Source organism: Schistocerca gregaria, chromosome 4 (genome assembly GCF_023897955.1).
Source record: "Schistocerca gregaria isolate iqSchGreg1 chromosome 4, iqSchGreg1.2, whole genome shotgun sequence".
Classification (NCBI taxonomy): domain Eukaryota; kingdom Metazoa; phylum Arthropoda; class Insecta; order Orthoptera; family Acrididae; genus Schistocerca; species Schistocerca gregaria.
In genome coordinates, this window is record NC_064923.1 from 472283683 (window position 1) to 472306548 (window position 22866).

At 45.5% G+C, this 22866-nt stretch overlaps 1 protein-coding gene across 10 annotated transcripts in view; it reads right to left on the reverse strand.

Moving 5' to 3' along the window:
* Positions 1-22866, reverse strand: part of LOC126267309 (kalirin) — a 2010890-nt gene that overhangs the window by 459248 nt on the left and 1528776 nt on the right. The gene's annotated exons all lie outside the window — the stretch shown is intronic.

A 22866-nucleotide genomic window follows, 5' to 3' on the forward strand; every position in this document is an offset into this window, starting at 1 on the left:
CCAAGCCGGAATTCGACTCGGTTTGCAGGACTCGCCAATTGAGCGCCGGCAGCGGCCCGCTGGTCTGAATGCGGCCATATTGCGGCCTTTGTGCATATCAGAGCAGCCGTGTCGGCCAGGGCTCGGGAGCGCAGCGACCGAATAGTCGCTGTCTGGCGCTGCGTCAAAGAGCAAAGGCTGCAGCGCCGGCTGATTCACAGCACGTGGCGTGGAATCTGCCGGAAAACTGCCCGTACCGGCTTAGAGGCACGTTTAATCCTGCAGTCCTGAATTCCCGGTCGGCTACAACTATTCTCGATGATTCGGTCAAAAGGAAATAAATCGAGCGCATTGGTACGGTGCGCGTTAGTCGGATCAAACAGCATAGTGCTTTACCGTAATGAAATACACAGCCCAGAAAACAGAAGATTCTTGTCGACTGGCACTTCATTATGGGGAAACAGAGAACGGTTTACTAAGTAAGCTTTATCTAGTTAACTCACGAGGGTGATTAAAACGAAAATCCTTAAAAGCGCTGTAATATTTGTAACGTAGGGATGAACAAAAAACTTACATGTCACTTTAGACGTAGTCTCCCTGACGTTGAATTCGCATATTCCATCGCTTAGGATGTGTATAGCTACCGCGATGAGCGAATTCTCTTGTGTGTGTGTGTGTGTGTGTGTGTGTGTGTGTGTGTGTGTGTGTGTGTGTGTAGCTAATCGTGTACCGTGGTTACAAGTCTTTGTCATTGCTGACGTACCTGTCTCCCACTGCTTCTTTTAGTGCACCGAACAGATAAATCAGTAGGAGCGAGGTCGGATAAGTAAGAGGGTGTACCAGACATTCAAATTTATTTTCCTAAATAGTAACAACTGTCCTACGGGCTGTATGCGGTCGCGCGTTATCATGCTGTTACAAGTCCTCAGCGTTTTCTCCCGATTCCGTGGGAAATGAGAAGTACCGGTTACCGTCAGTCCCCTATCCATGTAGTAGTCCAAAATTACTCAATCTGCATTCCACACGGGAATGAGTACGATTCTTTCCAGAAGACGGTTGTGTGCGGAATGATTTGGTTTTGACGATGAACTGTGGCGCTATTTCTTGCTTGACCGTTTCGTTTCTGGTTGGTGATAGTGGATCCACGTCTCGTCGCCTGTAACAATTTTCCCCGCCTGTAACAATTTTCCCCAGAAATGTATCACCTTCAACGAGGAAACGATGCAAAAGTTCTTCACAGGCATCGACGCGACGATTTTTCAATTTGGCAGTCAACTGTTCAAATGTGGGTGAAAGCTTATGGGACTTAACTGCTAAGGTCATCAGTCCCTAAGCTTGCACACCACTTAACCTAAATTATCCTAAGGACAAACAGACACACCCATGCCCGAGGGAGGACTCGAACCTCCGCCGGGACCAGCCACACAGTCCATGACTGCAGCGCCCTAGACCGCTCGGCTAATCCCACGCGGCGGCAGTCAGCTGATGTGGCACACATCTCCCAGACACCTTACTGAAGTGCAGTACTTTTTGAACAATATTCTGCGCTGAACCAAGACTAACCTTCATACTTGTGGCTATTTTGTTCAGAGTTCCGCGTCTGATCACCTGTACAAGATCCTCCACTAAAGCATTGTTCTCGTTTGCCCTGGTCTTGGGGCATCATCCACAAGAAGTTACACCGCTTTTTAACTTCCTGCACCACTTGTACATTTGCAGCAACGACGAACACGAATCAACGTACTGTGTCCTCGTTCTGTGATGAATTGCGATCGATCTGACACTTTCGCTACACAAAACACGCATCGTAGATAGCTGCTCAATTGCGCCGCATGTTGACAGCGGGGCAGCCATCTTCTTGCGGACGCCGCTGGCTTCTCCTGCGTTCTAGCATCACTCTGCTACTTGTCAGTCACTTTGTGAATCTCAAGGAACACTACTGCCACCTACCAAATCCATCACGCAACTTTTCGAAATGTTGAGGAATTTTTATGGTTTTCATTTCAATCACCCTCGTATATAGGAACTTACCCCGATACACAAAGGCGTACGTCTGGTCAGCACTCGTTAGCGGATATATGTATTATGATGGCGCAATTGAAATGCCTCGCTCCTTGAGAAGTACCTGTATGAAGTCTTACCTGTATTATTCTTACTGCTCGGTTTTGTGTAATCAACACTTTCTAGCTAAGTGACGAGTTACCCCATAAATTATTCCGTTAGACATTATTGAATGGAAATGTGCAAAATTTGAGAGGATTTGCTAATATACGAAGAGCAAAAGTACGTGAAGTTAACTGTTTGAGAAACTCAATAATATGCTTCTTCCAGATCAAGTTCTGCCGTCCGGAGTGGACGAGCGGTTCTAGGCGCTACAGTCTGGAACCACACGACCGCTACGGTCGCAGGTTCGAATCCTGCCTCGGGCATGAATGTATGTGATGTCCTTAGGTTAGTTAGGTTTAAGTAGTTCTAAGTTCTAGGGGACTGATGACCACAGCAGCTAAGTTCCATAGTGCTCCGAGCCATTTGAACCAGATCAAGTTCTCATTAATACGCACACCCAAAACTTTGGACCATTCTGCCCTACTCACGTAAGTTATAAGTTGTTCGTCTGACTCTATTTGTTGTGCAGAACCGAATGTAATGCGATTTATTTTCAAAATTATAGGGACGAAGAGCCGATTAGGGTTGTCACGTCGACAACAAGGTCATTACAGACGGAGCACAAGCTCGGATTAGGGAAGGTTAGGGAACGAAATCGGTCGTCCTCTTTCAAAGGAACCATCCCAGTATTTGTCTGAAGCGATTTAGGGAAATCATGAAAAACCTAAATCAGGTTGGCCGGATGCGAGTTTGAACCATCCCTCTCACGAATGCGAGTTCAGTATGCTAACCATTGGGCCACTTCGCTCGGTTTTTGGGAGAGTGCATTTTCGGAGAACGAGTTAATAATCCTATGGAAAACACTATTTACCAACTTTTCTGTTTCTTTCTAATGCGATTTATTATTACACTAGTATTCCATTCAAAAAGTGCCAATTTCGCTTGTTGCATGTTAAGTGGAATGTCATTCATATATGTAAGGATATATAAATTTCTTGCATTTGAAGAGCAGCCGTGCTCGAGAAGTCTATAACGAGAGGTGAACTGTTTATAGAAATGACTGCTCATCTTATGACACTCTTGTGAAGAGGAAAAGCATTTCCAAAACTGGTCGCGTATCCCTGACAAATGATGTAAGTAGGCTGTTTAGGTGTTTATGTTGTTAACGCCACGTAGCGCTCTATATGAAAATCACTGGCTGTGCTGTGTGCAGTCTGTGGCGGTTGGTTTGCATTATTGGAATTTGCTATTGTAGTGTTGGGAAATTGGCTGTTAACAGCGTGTAGCGTTACGCAGTTGGAGGTGAGCCGCCAGCAGTGGTGGATGTGTGGAGAGAAATGGCAGAGTTTTGAGAGCGCATGATCTGGACGTGTGTCCATCAGATACAGTAAATTTGTAAGACTGGATGCCATGAACTGCTATATATATATATATATTGTTTGTTCTCTATCAAAATCTTTCATTTGCTAACTATGCCTATCAGTAGTTAGTGCCTTCTTGAGTATGGATCTCTTATTTAGCTGGCAGTAGTGGCGCTCGCTGTATTGCAGTAGTTCGAGTAACCAAGATTTTTGTGAGGTAAGTGATTTGTGAAACGTATAGGTTAATGTTAGTCAGGGCCATTCTCTTGTAGGGATTATTGAAAGTCAGATTGCGTTGCGATAAAAATATTGGCTGTCAGTTTAGTGTTAATTAGAACAGGTAAAGAGCGAAATGTCTGAGTACGTTCAGTTCTGCTCAGCTGTTTGAAATTTAAATAATGTAACAGGTTTACCAGCACAGTAATTTATTAATTTTTTTTAAGGGGACGTTTCAATGAGTCTAGTGCAAAAGCCAGCTGGGGAGGTCGTGCATTCAATCTTTTGGGACTGTCGTGCAGTGGTCCTCACAGATTACTTTTTCAAGGGTCAAACCATCACTGGCAAATGCTACAGCAGCCACCCGGACAAGTTACAAGAAGCTCTGATTAAGAAATGCCGCGGTACGCTCTACAGAGGCGTTAGACTTCTGGCAGGCAGTGCACCGGCTCAGTCACCTCACGTTGTTGTTGACAAGACGAGGAGTTACGATTCTGAGATCTTGCAGCATCTGCCTTACTCACATGATCTCGCACCAAATGTCTTTTCTTATTCCCAGAAATGAAGAATCTGTTGCGTAGTCACCGATCTGAATCACAAATGACGTCATTAATTAAGTAGAAGAATGGTTTAACGCAAAAATTTGCACACTTCTACAGGTGCGACATCGGGAAGTCAAGGAACGGTACGGAAAATGTTTAAAACTGTATGGTGACTACGTCGAGAAGAATTAACAGAAAAACAGATCAACACAAAGTGTAGCATTTTTTAAAAGTGTGACACCTATAACTTTTCAGTACCCACTTGTACGTATGTATTAGTAATAGTTGTAGTATAAAAGCAAATTTCCTATTCAGATTGCTATTTATAAAAAGAAGAAGCGAACTTACAGGATGCGAGCTGCGCGTACCGAACAGACGGGAAGCAGCTACAGTTGTGCTCTACTAAAATTACGGTTTCGTAGTTTTTGGTACACTACATAAATGACGTAGTAAATGGCGGGAATACCAGTAGTATTGGTAGAACTGGCAGGGAAAGAAACATAAATGATTGTGTAGGAGAGGAAATGGGAGCCGAAGACATCTTTGATTTTTTTGTTTTTTTGGTTGTTTACTTTCCACGTAATTAGAACCGCACGTCATTCAGTTCTACTCTATTGTGTATTTTATACCATTATAAGATATAAATTGCATTTTATAATAATAAAAACTAGTTGGTCGTGTAACTTCTGCTTTCGTATGTAACCAAAGCAATTACTGTTAATGCAAGTAAAGTTTAAACGAACAAATAACAAATGTATATATACAATTATTGTTGTTATTTTGTACTCAACGGAACGTTCATGATGATCAAAGGCAAGAATTTCCTATTATTATTTATAAATGCGAAAACTGTTTATGAATAAGAGAAACATGTTTTTGAGTTCGACGAAGTATTGAAGCTACGTTTGATGTATTTTTGTGTTGCGTTTTTTTTTATTTTACGTTTTGTGGCGCTACATGACAAATCTGTATTGTTTTTTTTACCTTAGCTACAACATTCCTCTGTTTCACTCCACAAACCAACAATTTTCGAATAAAACCTGAACTAAACATTGAACATTTTAGTTATGTTATAAATACCAGTACTGTTTATTCTTAAGTAACAGACTGAACATAACTGGGCATAACAAAAATGTTCCGCGGATTACTCTGCCCTTTGCATATCCTCGCTCATTTTCTAGACAGCTCTTTGCTTCGGGTTTTTAGAGGGATCTAGTAAGACAGTGATTGCATACATAAAGAAAGCTATCGTTTTGAGGTAGCGCACGATATGTATGCAACACACCCAACGTACGTGCAACGCGGGTACGACCTTAACTGGCCAAAGCTGCTAGGAAAATTACATTAGTCTCGGCTTACGTATGGTAGGTTTACAACTCCAGCAGCGGCGCGGCTCGGTGGAATGCGAGCGCGGCCGCTGGATACTGGAGCGGCGCGCGGCTGCTACAAAGCGGCGGCGCGCTACTGAAACCCGAGCCGTCGGCGCGGAAGTGGCTAATTAGCGGCGGCCGACAATGGCCGCCTGATTGCCCATACACTGATTATGGCAGCCGCTGCGCCCGCAATACGTGACCCGACTTCCAGCCAGCACCACGGGGCTTCTGCAGCAACGTCTGGTAAAATTACTGTTACTCTAGTGAAGCCACGGGGTCACCAGGTAAGGACGCGTCGTTGACGCCGGGTTCCTTCACTTCTGGAAGATCTTCGATAAAGATCCGCAGTTGTGTCGGGCCGGCTATATCGGTCGTCTTCAATTCTAAGACTTGGGATAAATCAGGTGTCCGACAGCGGGCGCGGGGGGGGGGGGGGGGGGGGGGGAGGAGGAGGACCGGCGGCTGCACGGGGCTGAGCAACCGCCGAAGGAGCCTGGCGCAAAAAATAATTTAAAAATGTGCTCAATCAAATTACTGTTCTGTCATAATATGTATGCCCATTCCTACTGATGTATTCCGGGCGGAATAGGATAGATCGGTTTTTGTGACTGTATTGAATGAATGATTGTAAAGGCTCGTTAGTGACTTGAAATGGCTCAGAAAATGGTTCAAATGCCTCTAAGCACTATGGGCCTTAACATCTGAGCTCAGCCGTCCCCTAGACTTAGAACTGCTTAAACCTAACTAATCTAAAGACATCACACACATCCATGCCCGAGGCAGGATTCGAACCTGCGACCGTAGCAGCAGCGCGATTCCGGACTGAAACGCCTAGTACCGCTCGGTCACAAAGGCCTACTTGAAATGCCGATTGTCTGTATAAGTTATGGCAAAATATAGTGGCGTCCATTTTAAATGTCGCTCCAAGTGACTTAGTATATTAGTTGTAACTGGTTTATGTTGTGGAACGATTGTGAGAACTTATCACTGAATTTTAGAGTCTGGTTGATCAGAGTTATTACTGGACGGAGAATAAACGGTGTGAAGTCGCAAGTAACAATTCGTTTATCCGCCGCAAACGAGTTATTCTGAGGGAGCGGCGATTTTACACCAGACTTGGGACTTTTAAGTCCGCCCTCAGGAATCTCTGTATAATCAGATTCATTAATCAGAGCTGGAATGCTATAGCGAGATAGTGTATATTTACAGGGATATTTACACAGGCCCCTATTTGTTGTGGAATCCCCCTAGGCCTATCAATCGAACTAAGTGTACTAGGTTCCATACGAGCCGATTGGTCGATAAAACAGCTTATCCCGAGTAAATTTAGAGCGCGAAGCAGGGGGGACGCTGCCACACAGTGTTGCTAGATGTCCGAATAACGAGCCTTCCGTGCGATTGGGAAAATTCGCATTTCGTCCCACAAGTCTCTCACAATCAGTACACTTACACGTCACCAAACATCTTGGACAAAAGATTAGTCATCTCAAGGAGACATCACGTTTATACAGTGTAATATCCTCTCAGCCTCGATAAATCCAACAACTCGGTGAGGAAGAGAGTGCCGAAGTTTCTTCAAGTATTCGGCTGAAGCTGTTCAATGACCTGATCTTGCAGAGTTACCGAATTACTGGGATGCCGATTACGACGTTTCACTCGTAGTAGCAAACATTCCCAGACATTGTCTATGGGGTTAACGTCAAGCTGTTTGGCGAGCCACTCGAGATACTTCCGTCACCATCAAACCTGGAACGTACGCCGTGCAGCCCAATGAACCAGCAGTTTTTCTTGGAAGACGCGAACGTCCGCAGCATAGTCGTCCTGTAGATGTGTGAGGAAGGACAAGATTTAGTCACCGATAGTGTTGGAATAATCATCCTGATTCTACCAAGTCATGGTTGGAGAAACATCCCACAGCACTTCCAGCCATCGCACACTGCGGGTTACACGTCTCATTGGGTCTTCAGTGGACTCGACGACTTGCACCATCTAAAAACAGGGAAAATCGCGACTCGTCGAACCACACTACACGTTTCCAGCAAGAAAGTGTTAACTTTTCGTGTTGTTTGGCCCACTGAAGACGTGGTACTTTATGTGCTGTTGTGTGAAGTGCCATCTTGCGAGGTATAGGACTCCAAAAGTCCATCGAATGCAGCCCGCTTATCAATATTAGTTCGGAAACCGAGTGGGATTCGCCAGCTTTCACAGCCAGCAGCAATTCCTGTCAGGTTTGTAAACGAATTTCTGTGTAGCACTAGTTTCCAGTCCATGTTAGTTATGACCGTTTTACGACCACTGTTCTAACACCGTGATCCATGGCTGTGAGTACTACGAACTCCATTCGTTGTAGACACGTTCGGGAGTCCGCATTGATTCACCAATAAAGCCGACAACTTATTCAAGATATGGTCACCGGCAGGTCCACGCACGGTAACTCCTCCCCTTCCGCCCTCCCAATCGTATCAGATCCTTACGTCGACCCCTGTTACTGCGCTCATTCCATGCAATCGACTGGCACATACACACCACTTAAAGCTATGACTTATCCTTTGTCCGGTAAGCTTACATACCGATATCAATTATGTCAATGCTGTAGACTACGAAACAGATATGTTCGCTTGTCACTGATTTGTACACCACACAGCTCCTCAGCAACAAGGTGGATTCCGCAAGCACTGTTCGTGTGGCGTCAAGATGTTCGTCCCATCCCTTATGATACATTTCTGTCCACCTTCTAACAAATAAAGTACCTGATAACGGAAAATTTTATCACATACTTGTTTTACAAGGCTAACAACATCGTTCTCAATGTGGAAGCATCTTAAGACACAAAACTAGCATCTGGTGCTGCCAAAGGGAGTGTGTTGGAACCTTTGCTGAATATAACGCACTTAAATCAGAACAGTATTATGCAGCGGCCCCTAGTTTCAGTTACCAAGTGCTAAGGGCCCGTCTAATAGTCAACACTAAATGATAAAATTTACCTACACAAAAGCTTATGTCTCCGGCAGCTCAGGTTCTCAAATAGCAAAATTTAAATCCTGCAGTGGGTATACACAAGCATAAATCAAACAGAAACACCAATGAATCAGTTTGGAAGTTTGGCTATTGTAAAAAGAAAGACAAAGTACGTAACCAACAACACGGAAGATATTGGTAATAAACCTGAATCGGAAACAGAAGCGCACGATGAGCTGAACATAGGAAGGTCGCATCTTAAGAAAACAGTGAGAAATGCAAGAATTTTTATTTTATTTGTGTATCTACTGGAAAATGACGCTGAACAACGAAACAAATGCAATAACATAGTGAAAATAGGTCAAACGACCCAATACTGCTTGATTTAAGTACCACCAACAGCTCTTTGGAGTCAGCTTCAACCGTCAACCATCTAAAAGTTTCCTCGGGTCCCATTCGGAGCTTTATTTTTTTCTTTTCTTTCATTTTTATCCGAAAATTCGGCCGTATAAGGACGCCTTCAGTCTCAGAAGCAAATTTTACTGCTGCACGGCACAGCCCACGTCGTTCGATATGGGTTGTGCGGCGATAAAAAAGTATTTTTGTGACTGCAGCCGCCATTATTTATCACTGAAATTGCAGCTTTTATTGGGGCAGTTCAGTTGCTTTCTATTGTAATGGTCGTATCTGTGAGTATAAAGCGGTAAGTTCCGTTCAGTGACGAGAAATGACAAACCAAATAAAAACCTGCTGTTGACAGAGGCACTGTCAAATATAACAGACATAATTAAGAGGGCATTATGTCAAGCAATTTTACAGTAATCAGACTTTGGAGATGGAATTAAGTGAACAGATATTTCGCAGTGTTCCATTTATTGTGAACTCTCATTGTACTTACCATTCCACGAAATAAATGAAACTGTAAACGCTATACACACGACTCGCCAATGCTATAAACCGCCGGTTTTTTTTTTTGTAAAAAAAAGGAGGGAGGTACTTCGAATTTTCGGTAACAATAGAAAGTTATATGAATCTACGAACATCAAAACTAAATTGGCCCAAGAAATATCTATAGAAATCATAGAACGTAAGCAGTGACTTTAACACACATATGGTTTATCTACTCTATTATTTATTGTTTTATAAACCCAACAACGACTGGAGAAACCAAACTCTCGCGCGTAAGCTTTTTTACAGAAACACATTGTTGTCGACATTATTATCTGCAGAGTACCAAATGCTGAAGTTTGAAAGCGAAGGTTATTTACAAATATATGCACATAAACTTCAAAATAAATTAATTAGTACTATTAATCGATCATTATGAAGGAAATGCTGAAGAAGGTCGTAGTGGTGGTGGTGGTGGTGGTGGTAAGGTCAGGCTCTCTCTCTGGCTGTGAGCACTATGGGACTTAACATCTATGGTCATCAGTCCCCTAGACCTTAGAAGTACTTAAACTTAACTAACCTAAGGACAGCACAGAACACCCAGTCATCACGAGCCAGAGAAAATCCCTGACTCCGCCGGGAATCGAACCCGGGCACCAGGGCGTGGGAAGCGAGAACGCTACCGCACGACCACGAGCTGCGGACGGTTAAGGTCAGGAAGCATAAATGTTTCTCGTATTTTTCACTTGCAGTTTCCGTACGTTCAGTACAATACTTGCGAGTAAATCACCATTTATATTGAAGTGGAAAGTGGAATGCTATTTAAAAGGCAGTTGCACCTCAATGGAAGATACCCATGAATTCCATCATTTTTGCTATTACGAGTCAACAGCAGGTATAATTTTTCACAATCACGAAAATGCATAACATCGTTATATAAAGCTTGATCAATCGCAATTTTTTTTTAATAAAATATTTTTCTTTAAACTGACTTCTTCAATGTGGCTTCACCGATATGGATACTAACACCACTGAGAGATCACGTATTACGTAACTTACACTTTTTCAGGATATTCGTGCAATGCGTTATTACGCAAACTAGTTTTAAACTTTATCGAGATATTAGTATGGATGTTAATATATACCAAGAATATTATAACACCATAAAAATTGCAGAAACTTTCCACTATTAAAGTTCGAACCAAGGGCGTGGTATTTCTTTTAAAAGAGCCAGAGGGAACAGGATCCTCACGATGAACATTACGAATTTCCTGTTTTCGTACTCATTTGCATGCACCCGTTTGTCTTTACGAGAGGAACAACCACTTGTTTGACTGGGTCGATGGAGAAGAGGTTAGGGAGAGAGGGAGAGGGAGAGAGAGAGTTAGGGAGAGAGGGAGAGGGAGAGAGAGAGAGAGAGAGAGAGAGAGAGAGAGAGAGAGTGGAGGGGTTGGGGCCAGAGACTCAGTCGTCTTGCATCTCCTGTTCCTGCTCCGACTCCTGCGGCTGTGACCGCTGCGACGAATCCATTAACTCGACTCCGAACCAACATCCGGTATCGCAGCAGAAGGCGTCGCTATGGAGACTCGTGTCCCCCGGAACAATATTCCTTGCTCTCGCTACCGTGGAAACAAATCAGCCACCCTCCACCCTCGGCATTCGCTCTCCCTCTACCTCCCTCTTTCCCTGCGACACCCTCCCCTGTATTCTGCGCGCAATCCTTTATCGTACGCCGCGGCGGGCGGAATTTAATTTGTCTGCAGGTCCACGGGACTCAGACTTGTTGCAATGCATTAGGAAAATTTTAATAAACCCTGAAAGCCCGCTTCAAGAGGAAACGAAAAGAGATTGCGTGGATCAGGCAGCACAGCACGTCCCACAACCAGTGGGAGCGCGGCTGGCACGAGGTTTAATTGCTTTGACTGCGCCCGGCTTTGCCCTCGTCTCCGCACTCGTGTGCCTCTCCTATTCAAAGCGGCCTTTGTAAATGTTGTGGCGCGCCCACAGGAAGGGCGCTTTCTGTCTGCTCCCGCACCTGTTGACTGACAATGGCGCGCTGTGACGCTCTGACAAACGAGGCGCTTCTTCGCACATTGTCTGCACGCGTTCCGCTTTTGACTACAAACAAAAAGGCGTAATTAGCGATTGAAACACTTTCTTTTTTTGATCTCAAGCAATGTTACTATAGAAGAATGTATTCCTACAATACGCAGCGACCTCGCATTCGGTAGGACAAGGGATGGAATCTCCGTGGAGGCATGCAGGTTTTCCGCTATTTCCCTAAAAGGCATAAGGCAAATGCGACGATTAGGTTCCAAAGAACGCACCCGATTCCTTCCCCAATCTTCCTCAAACCTAGAGTGTACTGGATCTCTAATCAACAGAAGAGGTCTACCTGTACGCCTTTGTGCTGCATGTGTCCCTTCACTATTTCACTTACTATCACATCGGAAACAGTGGACCTAGGGATGTTTAGGGGCGTGGAAGTCTCGCGCACAAACGTATGACACAAGTGACACTCAATAACCTGACCACGTTCGAAGTCCGTAAGTTCCGCGGAGCGCCACATTCTGCTCTCTCACAATGTCTGATGACTACTGAGGTCGCTGATATGGAGTGCCTGGCAGCAGGTGGGAGCACAATACATCTAATATGAGAAAGGTATGTTTTTGGATATGTTCGGATACTTTTGATCACTTAGTGATACGACTAGCTGGCCAAATGGAGAGCCGAAATGAGGTCCCTTTCCACCTAACAGGCACTAATAACGCTGTCTAACACTAGTATACATCATCTCCGTGTCCTAGACAGTGACGACTGAACATATGACACTGTACACCCCCTTTATATGCCGTGCCAGTGCTCGTAACAACCCTAAACACAATCAACACTAATGCACTTCTGTGGCCGTTCAACCTGCCAAAGAGAATGATAACTCTTCTCACCTACAGACCAGCCTATGGTGCGCACGTGTACGAAGTTACTTTTACATACGACCGGGTCTCTCAGGTGCTTCACTTATTTTGTCACCTCAGTTTATGCATCGCTCAGTCTCATTGTCTCGGGGGATAATACCGCAGTGTCATTATCTTTAGATACAATCAGTTCCTGTAAGTATCAAAAACTCAGCCAGTACATGGATGGCTGTACAGATGCGTCGAACTTAGGTTCTTAGGAAAAGGAGTCTCTTGGCCACGTCACCATCGCTCAGGGAATATCTTCCAGTTTGTGACTACTGAATAGCCGTTGTCGGCTAGACATCTTTTGAAGGCACTAGTAAACTGAAGTGAGACACCTGGCGTACTGTGTAACTTGTTTAGGACATTTTTTTCTTTTTCGTGAACTGAGCCCCGTGTCTTCGTGGTGGTCCCAGTGATTCCCGTTGGGCAACGGGAGCGCCAGGGAAGGGCCTCTCTGCCGCCTCCGCCTCCGCCGAGGCCGTTGTGCCGCCTCCACTCTCGTCAGCGTCTCGGCAGTCCCCTCCCCGCCCCCGCCAGCCACTCCTTTGCCCAAAAAGATAATCCGGAGGCAGAGAGGCGCCTCGCCGTCTGGCGCTGTCGGCCGCAGTTCGCTCGTCCGTCTGCGTTTTATGGCCGAGCCGGAATGGCCGCCCACGGAACGGGTTTTTGGCCCGATAAACCGAGTTCGCTCAACAGGCGCGGATGTTGGCGGAAGAGTTCGGCCTTGTCTGCCAATCTACAGTCCACCATCTAATTTCGTAGTTTCCTTACTAACGGCAGAGACGTCAGCTGCTAATACTTTCAGGCGGAAATTAATTCTATTTTAGAGAGTGTTCAGCGAGGGAAATGTGATCGTCTATATATCTTCCTATTCGCACTACTTTTTCTTATGTTATTCCTACACGAGATCTGCTAGTGAGACAACAGAATTATTGCAGTCCTCTTGATGACAAATTCTCAAAATTTATCCATCAAAGCTTCGCGAGAACTATACTGAGGTGACAAATATCATAAAATAGAGATATGCGCATAAACAAATGGCGGTAGTATCGCGTGCACAAGGTATGAAAGGGCAGTGCATTGGCGGAGTTGCCAGCCGCTGTGACCGACCGGTTCTAGGCGCTTCAGTCCGTAACCGCACTGCTGCTACGGTCGCAGGTTCGAATCTTACCTCGGGCATGGCTGTGTGTGTTGTCCTTAGGTTAGTCAGGTTTAAGTGATTCTAAGTGTAGAGGACTGATGCCCTCATATGTTAAGTCCCATACTGCTAAGAGCCATCTGAATTTCTTTTTGCGGAGTTGTCACTTGTATTCAAGTGATTCTTGTGAAAAGACTGCCGACACTAGAAGCATAGGACATTCCATTTCGGAAATCGTCAGTGAATTCAATATTTCGAGAACGACAGAGCCAAGAGTTTGCCAAAAATATCAAATTTCAGGTATTACCTCTCACCACGGACAACGCAGAGGCCAGCGGCTCCCACTTGACCGAGAGCAGCGACGTTTGCGTAAAGTTGACATTGCTAACAGACAAGCAACAATAAGTGAAGTAACCGAGGACATCATTGTGGAGTGTACGACGAATGTAACCGTTAGGACAGTGCGGCGAAATTTGACATCAGTGGGCCATGGCGGTAGACGATCGACGCGAATGCCTGCACCGGCTCTCCTGGAGTCGTGGCCATATCGGTTGGACCCTAAGCGTCCGGAAACCTTGGCCTTGTCAAATGAGTCCCGATTTCAGTTGGTAAGAGTTGATTGTGGGTTTAGAGTGTTGCTCAGACCCCACGGAACCATGTACCCAAGTTGTTAACAAGGCACTGTGCAAGCTGGTGGTGGCTCCATAGTGAGCCGTCCGGAGTGGCCGTGCGGTTCTGGGCGCTACGGTCTGGAACCGAGCGACCGCTACGGTCGCAGGTTTGAATCCTGCCTCGGGCATGGATGTGTGTGATGTCCTTAGGTTAGTTAGGTTTAATTAGTTCTAAGTTCTAGGCGAATGATGACCTCAGAAGTTAAGTAGCATAGTGCTCAGAGCCAGCTAGCTCCATAGTGTTCTGGGCAGTGTTAAGGTGAAATGACTGGGTCATCTTGTCCAACTGAAGCGATCATTGACTGGAAATGGTTCTGTTCAGCTACCTGGAGACCATATTCAGTCATTCATGGACATCATGTTCCCAAACAACGATGGAATTTTTATGTATGACAATGCGCTATGTCACTGGACCACAATTGTTCGCGACTGGTTTGAAAAACATTCTGGATACTTGCACTGAATGATTTGGCTACCCAGATCGCCCGACATGAATCTCATCGAAAAAGTGTGTGACAGAATCGAGAAGTCAGTTCGTACACTAAACCCTGCACTGGCAAGACTTCCCCGACTATGAATCGCTATACAGGCAGCATGGCTCAAAATTTCTGCAGGGACTTCCAACCACTTGTTGAGTCCATTCCACGTCGAACTGCTGCACTAATCTGGTCAAAACGAAGTCCGGCACGGTATTAGGAGGTATCCCTCGATTTCAGTCACCTCAGTGTCCGCCCCCGGTAGCTGAGTGGTCAGCGCCACAGAATGTAAGTCCTAAGGGCCCGGGTTCAGTTCCCGGCTGGGTTGGAGATTTTCTCCACTCAGGGACTGGGTGTTGTAGTAATCATTATCATTTCATCCCCATCGACGCGTAAGTAGCCGAAGTGGCGTCAAATAGAAAGACTTGCACTCGCCGAACGGTCTACCCGACGGGAGGCCCTAATCAGACGACATTTTTATTTAGTCACCTCAGTGTATACGACGGTGGCGCGCCATTCAGCCTACTGCAAGAACATCACAAAAATTCCAATTTTAAAGCAATTTCTGTTCTACAATTCTGTGTTACACCTTCGAAATCGTTATAATACTGAAATTCTCACATTTATAAACGCTATCTTGGAGGTGAAACAAAACGTAATTACATTAAAAATGAGTAATTTTGTTGTGGAACCTTCTTCATCAACCGAGCGAAGTGGTACAGATAAAGGAACTAGAATCGAGAATGGCAAGAGCGGGTTCAAGGTGTAGTCCGCCCATTCATATGCAGTTTTAGCGTCATTCCCCAGTTCCCTGTTCTAACCTACATTACTAAAAGCCTGTGCTCTGTCTCTTACCATTACGTCGTCGACCGGACTTTAAACACTAATCTTTCCGCCGACTTTTTCAATTACGGTTTATCCCACGCAGGGCTAGTAAAACCACATTATCTGCCTTTTCATCAGTATCATCCTGTTGCTAAGCCCTTCTGCCTCTTACTAAAGGAGGCCATATCATTTTGGTGGCCTCTTTTGCGCAACTCACCCAAAAGCGGTACACAAACTACAAACAACGAATTCGCAGACTACTGCGGTTGAAAGCTGGCAAACACCACACAGCAAATGTCGGCCAAGAGTGGAGGCAATCGAATGTCGCCAACAGGGCGGTGAGGACGATTAACAGTAGAAAGCCCGTTGTTTCCAAATACGACGGAAGCCACGCTTTCGCTTTGTAGGTACGCGCTGTTTACGCGACCTATTTGCCCCTCCCGTCTGTAATTAGTCCTCGTTACGACGCAACGCGCCCGCTTCATCCTAAGCGTCAAGATTGCCCCGCACCGCAACGTCATTAACTTTGTAATCGATATCAGCGTCATTAACGGCACTGGAAGCAGCCGCGGGGACCAAGCGGCCGCACAAGCGGCTAATCCAATAGAAACACGGCCCTCGGAGGTAGAACGCGGCAGTTTCCAGCAGCCTGTGACGCCCTGTCGCTGCTATGTGACTGTTTGGAGTAGCCCTACAAGTAGAAACAGCTGCAACGAAACCAGCCATGGTACACGAAACAGGGCGATCAACACGAAAAAAATGAAATGATGGCATGGATTGGCTCCGTAAACCTATTCGTCATAGTAATTCATGATATTGATATCGGACGATTTTGAGGATATAGCACTGAAGACGGCATTCTTAAAACCAACTTGTTTTTGAGGTTACTACGATGATACGTTTATGATATGGCTACATGGGAGGGATGCTCTGGATCCTATTGTCTGTATCCCAATATTAAGTTCACGATGGAAGTTGAAAAGGATAGAAAACTTCCGTTTTTAGATGTATCGGTATACAGAAAGTATATGTTTACCGTTCAAATGGCTCTGAGCACTATGGGACTCAACTGCTGTGGTCATTACTCCCCTAGAACTTAGAACTACTTAAACCTAACTAACCTAAGGACATCACACACATCCATGCCCGAGGCAGGATTCGAACCTGCGACCGTAGCAGTCGCACGGTTCCGGACTGCGCGCCTAGAACCGCGAGACCACTGGGGCCGGCTATGTTTACCGTAAGGCCATGCATACGGACCGGTATTTTCATGCATCAAGTTTCATCCATTGTACCAACGCAAAGGAGTCCTACGTACATTGGTAAAAAGAGCTTATGCCGTCTCAGATGCAGATAGCCTGACCAAGAACTGGATCATCTAAAAGAAGCTGTCAAGCAGAATACCGACAATCAGATCTGTCGTGCTATACAGATTGGACTTCCGCAGCTGAAGATACAAGAACATCGGTGGGGTTCCTACCTCTCGCGGAAGCGTATCTTCAGAAATAGGAAGAATTTTAAAAGTGTATTTCGTCCGCCAGCTAAGACTAGATCGCTGCTGGGCTCAGTGAAAGATTATTTGGGTTTGAGGGAGCCCGGTGTCTACAAAATTCCCTGCCATCATGGGAATCCTATATTGGACAAACGATTCGTAGGGTCAAAGATGGATGTGTCGAACACCATCGCCATACGCGTTTATTTCAGCCAGAAAAAATCTGTGATTGTAGAATATTATCTTACTGAAGGACGTAAAATGTTGTACGATGATATTCACATGGTTGCCCTTGCGTCGCGTTATTGGGACTTTTTAGTGAAAAAAGCTATTGAAACCCGACTATTTGACAATATTGTAAACAGAGATAAGGGGTACCCTTTACGTAAGAGTTGGAACCTTGTTTCGCTTGACATTAAAAAACAACGATCTTTGTTAAGGTCATCGAAAGATGCCAACAGTGTTTGATATCAATTTATCGCTTCCGCGAGTTTTCACCACCGGCGCGCTGTCGTGCTTTGCGTTAGAGGGCAGTTACGTTAGCGTATGCGCGGTGGGCCTACAGGCGGTGTAGAATGGAGCGGCTGCTGCGTGTTTGATTTCAGTTCCGACGAGTTAGTGCGACAGCTTACTCACATGAGAATGGCGGCCAGGTGGACCGCCGAAATATTGTTTCAAGATGACGTTCCAGCTGAAGACCAGACATGGCACTATTGTCTGGGTTATTTTATCGTCTGAAGATTTCTCTCCGTTCAAAATGAAGTGGTGCCTTCCCTTCAGCGGGAATTCTTAAATCCAGTTATTCTGTACACCCGTATTTTGTTCATCGGGTGACAGGGTGGAACTGTTTTGAGCATTTCCCAAAAGTGAACGGCATAAACCTGGGCTTCGGCATAAAGCGCCTACTGTGTCTCATGCGTTGCGTCGAGTGAGTAGCGTTGCTTGGAGTACAACCGATGTCTCGTATTACAGAAAGAAGGAAAATATCGTTGTGCTCTGCTATACAACCCACCATGCCAGGTTGCTAAAAATGAGGGCACTAAACAATTACTGGAAGTCGTGAAATTGTTTGTGTTCGACTGTAAAGCTTAATTCTATATGGCACCAATAAAAACTGCGCCATGACTCAGAAACTTGATTCACTGGAATATACGGCAAAGTGAGTCACTAGTAGGGCAAAAAAGTGACAGCGTGATGTAGCGAAAGTCACTAGTCCATTTCACAGTGTGCTTTCGCAGTTGTGAACTCGCTTTCCAAATACGAGGAGTATTTCAAGACAACCTCGGCAAAGTAAACCGCTATTAACTATTACTTGTTCACTTTATCTTTAGCACTGGAGTGAATCAGTGAGGATTATTACAATCCATAGGTCTTCAGTCAGAAGCTACTAAAACTAATTTTACATTGATAGCAGCTCCGAACGAAGAACAAAACATAGTTAATTTATTAAACCACAATTTTCACAATAGGTGTAAAACACTGCAATTCTTGGGTTTAAATCAATGAAGGTTTATGTTTAATTTAGCGTTACGACATGGGGGAAAGACGTGGGCAGCAATTAGGTCAGTACGCTTCGTCGCCGTTTCAGAACGACTAGTAATGATCTGTCTCTGTGGTAAAGCACCACCCCCGTCCTCGCCCCCCTTACACTCCTCATTAATTTCAAGAAATTACACCATCCAGGATCGAAGTTACACTGTTTGGTCTTAATGACCAGACACGGTAGAACAGCAAAAATTGTTGTTTCGGCTATTTCAGTTATCCTATCGGCTCAATCCAGACTTATAATATCGTGAAACATAGAGATCATAAATATTTATTAACTGATTTCATGATTCCTGCATCAGGTAATTTTTTATTTACTTTCGTACTATTGTACGATTTCGGCCTTATGCCATTTTCAGATACCTAGAGATATTTGTTAGTTTGTCGATATTTCTCATCAGGAATTTTATGACCAATGACCTAACGAACGTATCCAGATATTTGAAAATCGTCTGAGGCCGAAATGTAGTGTTACTGAGAAAAAATTCATTGTAAACGTGGACCCAGGAGCTAAGGAAAAATTGGGCAGAATTACATAGCATCATCATCACAATATTCCAGTTTACTGTACTACACCAGAAATTTTTTTTTCTCTTTACGTACATCATAACAGATCACCAGAGTGCAGATCTGGAGCAAGCATGCTCCTATGACAGTCCGCCTATCCTGATTCACACGTTGTGCGGATTAACTCAGTTCCACTGGTAAGCGCTAAGCGACACGGCCGTAATCCACCGCTACAGCTCGCAAACAGTAATGTGCCTCGGCGGCCTCCAGGTTTCGGCAGTCAGGGCCTTCATAGATTCGTCCGCTCGGCAGGCGAGAGATTCGACAAGCCCTTCATCTGCATAATCCGTATGCTGCGCCCTAAGCCGGCTGGGGCGGACCGCGCCCATAATCGCAGCTGGGTCAACACGCGCCGACGAGATTTTCGCATGCGGCGCTAGATACAGCGCTGCCTGCTAGACGCTCTCCGCAACATCGAGTAGCACTTCGGTGCAGCTTTGCCGAGCAAGGCCGCAGCGCACCTAACGACTTGCAGCGTTCGCACTTTGCGGCCACAGTACGTAGACAGGCGCTCCGCCTTGAAAAGCCGTGCTGTGCTGTCCGTCATCTCACGCACGTGTCTTGCCGCTCCTTACACAGCTTCTTAACGGCATTAACGAAGCACCTAATCTAACCAGTAGTTCTAATTTACACAGCCGATTATTGACGGGCACAACCGTTAGTTTTAATTCACACCGTCGATTATTGACCCTAAACATACATCATCTTATTCCTCCTCCTTCTCCTTGGTATTGTACCATATAGTTGTCGATTGGACGCTCTGCACTTTCCTCACGCCTGTGCTTCTTCCTTAATTGCTGCCAGCAGCGTCTATTTTTAGTGCCATCCAACATTACATGTCTTCTTCTCGGTTTTCCTCTCATCCACGCAATCTTTCCTTCCATGACTCTTCGTTACCGACAATCTTCTCGCAATACATTTCCCAATGATTAAATTTTCCCCATTCCTACCATTTCACTAGTTTGCTTTCTTAGAACAAATTATACATCATGCGTTCTAACGGCTGATTTCACGTTCAGTTTTTGCTGCACAACCACATTTCAATGTCATCCAAGTATTTTTTCCACTTTCTCTCTTGACTGTGAGTTATTCGCTGCTCCATAACCCTACAATCCAGAAAAAACTTGGCGACTCTCTTTCTTAGGTCTACAGAAATTCTTCTTGCTATTAAAAGCCTTTCACCTGCTACTTATTCTCTCCACACAGTTTCCATTTTCCATTACCAAGTATCTAAGCACCTAGACGATTTTACGTGTTATAAAGTCTTTACTTTCAAAGATATTTTGACGAAATGTCAATGTCTGTTCATTCTCATCACTTCGGTCTTTCCTAAAATCCTCATTCCATAAACGTTTTCCACTTCTTCGATCCTCTCCATCAAAAACTTAAGCAAAAAGGCTACCTGCTTCGTCATTATCTGAAAATTTGACTGGTGACTAAATACGAGGACTATTCAGAAATAAGATCCCATCGACAGCGAAATGCAAACTACAGAGAAAATCCGATGAAGATTTGCATAGTTGTGTTGGACAGCGTCTCTAGTACACCCGTCGATAGCGTCACATTACTCTTTTCAGTTCTGAGGGCACACTGAGCACGTAAAAATGCCTAGAAAATAGGCATCTCCAGCCAAGCATGAGTGCGTGCGAGAGATTTCGCCTGATTTTATGCAGCCCGCACTATGTAACAGTCATGCATTTCCTTCTTCATAAGCCGGCCGCTTTGGCCCAGCGGTTCTAGGCACTTCATCTGGAACCGCGCGACCGCTACGGCCCCTGACTTGGGCATGGATGTGTGTGCTGTGCTTAGGTTAGTTAGTTTTAAGTTGTTGGGGACTGATGACCTCAGATGTTAAGTCCCGTAGAGTTCAGAGCCATTTTAACCTTCTTTATAACAATTCTCGGCCGCACACTGTAGGGGAAATGAGGACACCACTGCAGCGTTTACGATAGGAAGTGTCTCATCACCCGCCATACAACCCAAACACGGCTATCTGATTTTCACCCCTCCTCACATGGACCATTGGCTATCAAGACAGGCAACAAGCTACAGATGTTACGTTATCTGACACTACCGCATGTCCTCAACGTGTGTACATGAAATTTAACTACGACCGGTTGATTAATTTGTCTCTTGTGAAAAGAAGTAAAGAAAAGAATTAGTGACTTTTGCCTTATTTCTGCGTCGTACGAATCTTTCTATAGAGAACTGCTGCGGTTATCCGGCCGAAAACCGTTTTAGGCATTAATAATCTAGCGGAAGACGAACTGGGGAAAGCGTCAGAGCGGCGCGACTTGGATATTCTCTTTGTATACCCGCGTCGCAAGCGTAACTTCTGCGGACTAACCCCGGGATAACATTCTGAAGGCACGCAGAGATGCAGCTAGACAGCCGCCAGTGACCCGGATAGAATCTGGTGGTGTCGATTTGGCGCTGCATGACGGCAAAGCGTTATATAAGGGGGTGGGGGTGGGGGTGGGGGAGGGACGAGGGGAGGTAATTGGGCTGGCACGGTCCCCTGGCGGCGGCGCCGGTTTATATTAAAACGCGCCGGAGCGCTGCCCCAACACAAACACAGGCGGACGGCAGTCGGCGGTGGCCGCGCGAACAGACCGATCACCTTCCGGATGCCAGGCGGGACGCGACGTCTCGTTTTTACGGTCACTTCGCCGCACGCAGGCGATTACTCGCCTCTCACAGCGTTCTCCTGTATTCGGTAGAGTAATGTGTCCTAGCGCGCACCTGCTGTTTTTTCAGTTATCAGTTGCTGACAACCTTCTGAGGCTAGTGTTTTATATAAACTAACGGAAAAAAATCGCAATACCGAGTTGTACGATACAAACGGAAGTTGGTAGGCGTATTTCTACACTTGAAAGATGATGTCTATTCAGATTTCTAGCCAGTCGCGTAAGAGTGGCGCTAGTACCACCACTATAGGAGTGCAAATCAGGTTTGCTTTAAATACACGCCTTAACGGCAGTGAGCGCTGTTTGTCTTCAAGGTCGGACGTGCTGAGACAATGTTAGGCAAGAATGCCTTCAAGGCGACAAAGACGCCATTATCAACACCTTACTGAGTTTGAACGAGGTAGTCGAATAGGACTACGAGAATCTGGATGTTCCTTCTGCGATACTGCAGAAGAACTTGGCACGAATGTAACCATTGTACATGATTGCTGGCAGCGGTGGTCACGAGAATGTACGATCGCAAGGAGACCGGACTCCAGAGGGCCAAGTGGCACTGCCGAGAGGAAAATGGTTCAAATGGCTCTTAACTGCTGAGGTCATCAGTCCCCTAAACTTTGTCATGTTTAGTTTAAGGGTTGTCTGGGTGCCCTTCGTGTTGCCATCCCGACAGAATGTGTGTGTCTGCGTGTAGCGAATATTCATGTGTCATCGAGCGAAAATGTTCTAAATGTTTCGAATCGTGTAACTAAGGCAGGCCTCGGGTAACCAGCCCAGCATTCACCGAATGGGACGTCCGAACCCGCCCAAAATCCAGATCCAGGCTGGCCAGCATACTTACCCTCGTCGTTTATCCGGTGGGCGGTTTCGATCTGGGGCCAGCGGACCTCCGCGTCCCTGAGGCGGCGCTTTGTCTATCTGAGCGGATCGTCCCAATGCAGATCAAATGGCTCTGAGCACTATGGGACTCAACATCTGAGGTCATCAGTCCCCTAGAACTTAGAACTACTTAAACCTAACTGACCTAAGGACATCACACACATACATGCCCGAGGCTGGATTGGAACCTGCGACAGTAGCGGTCG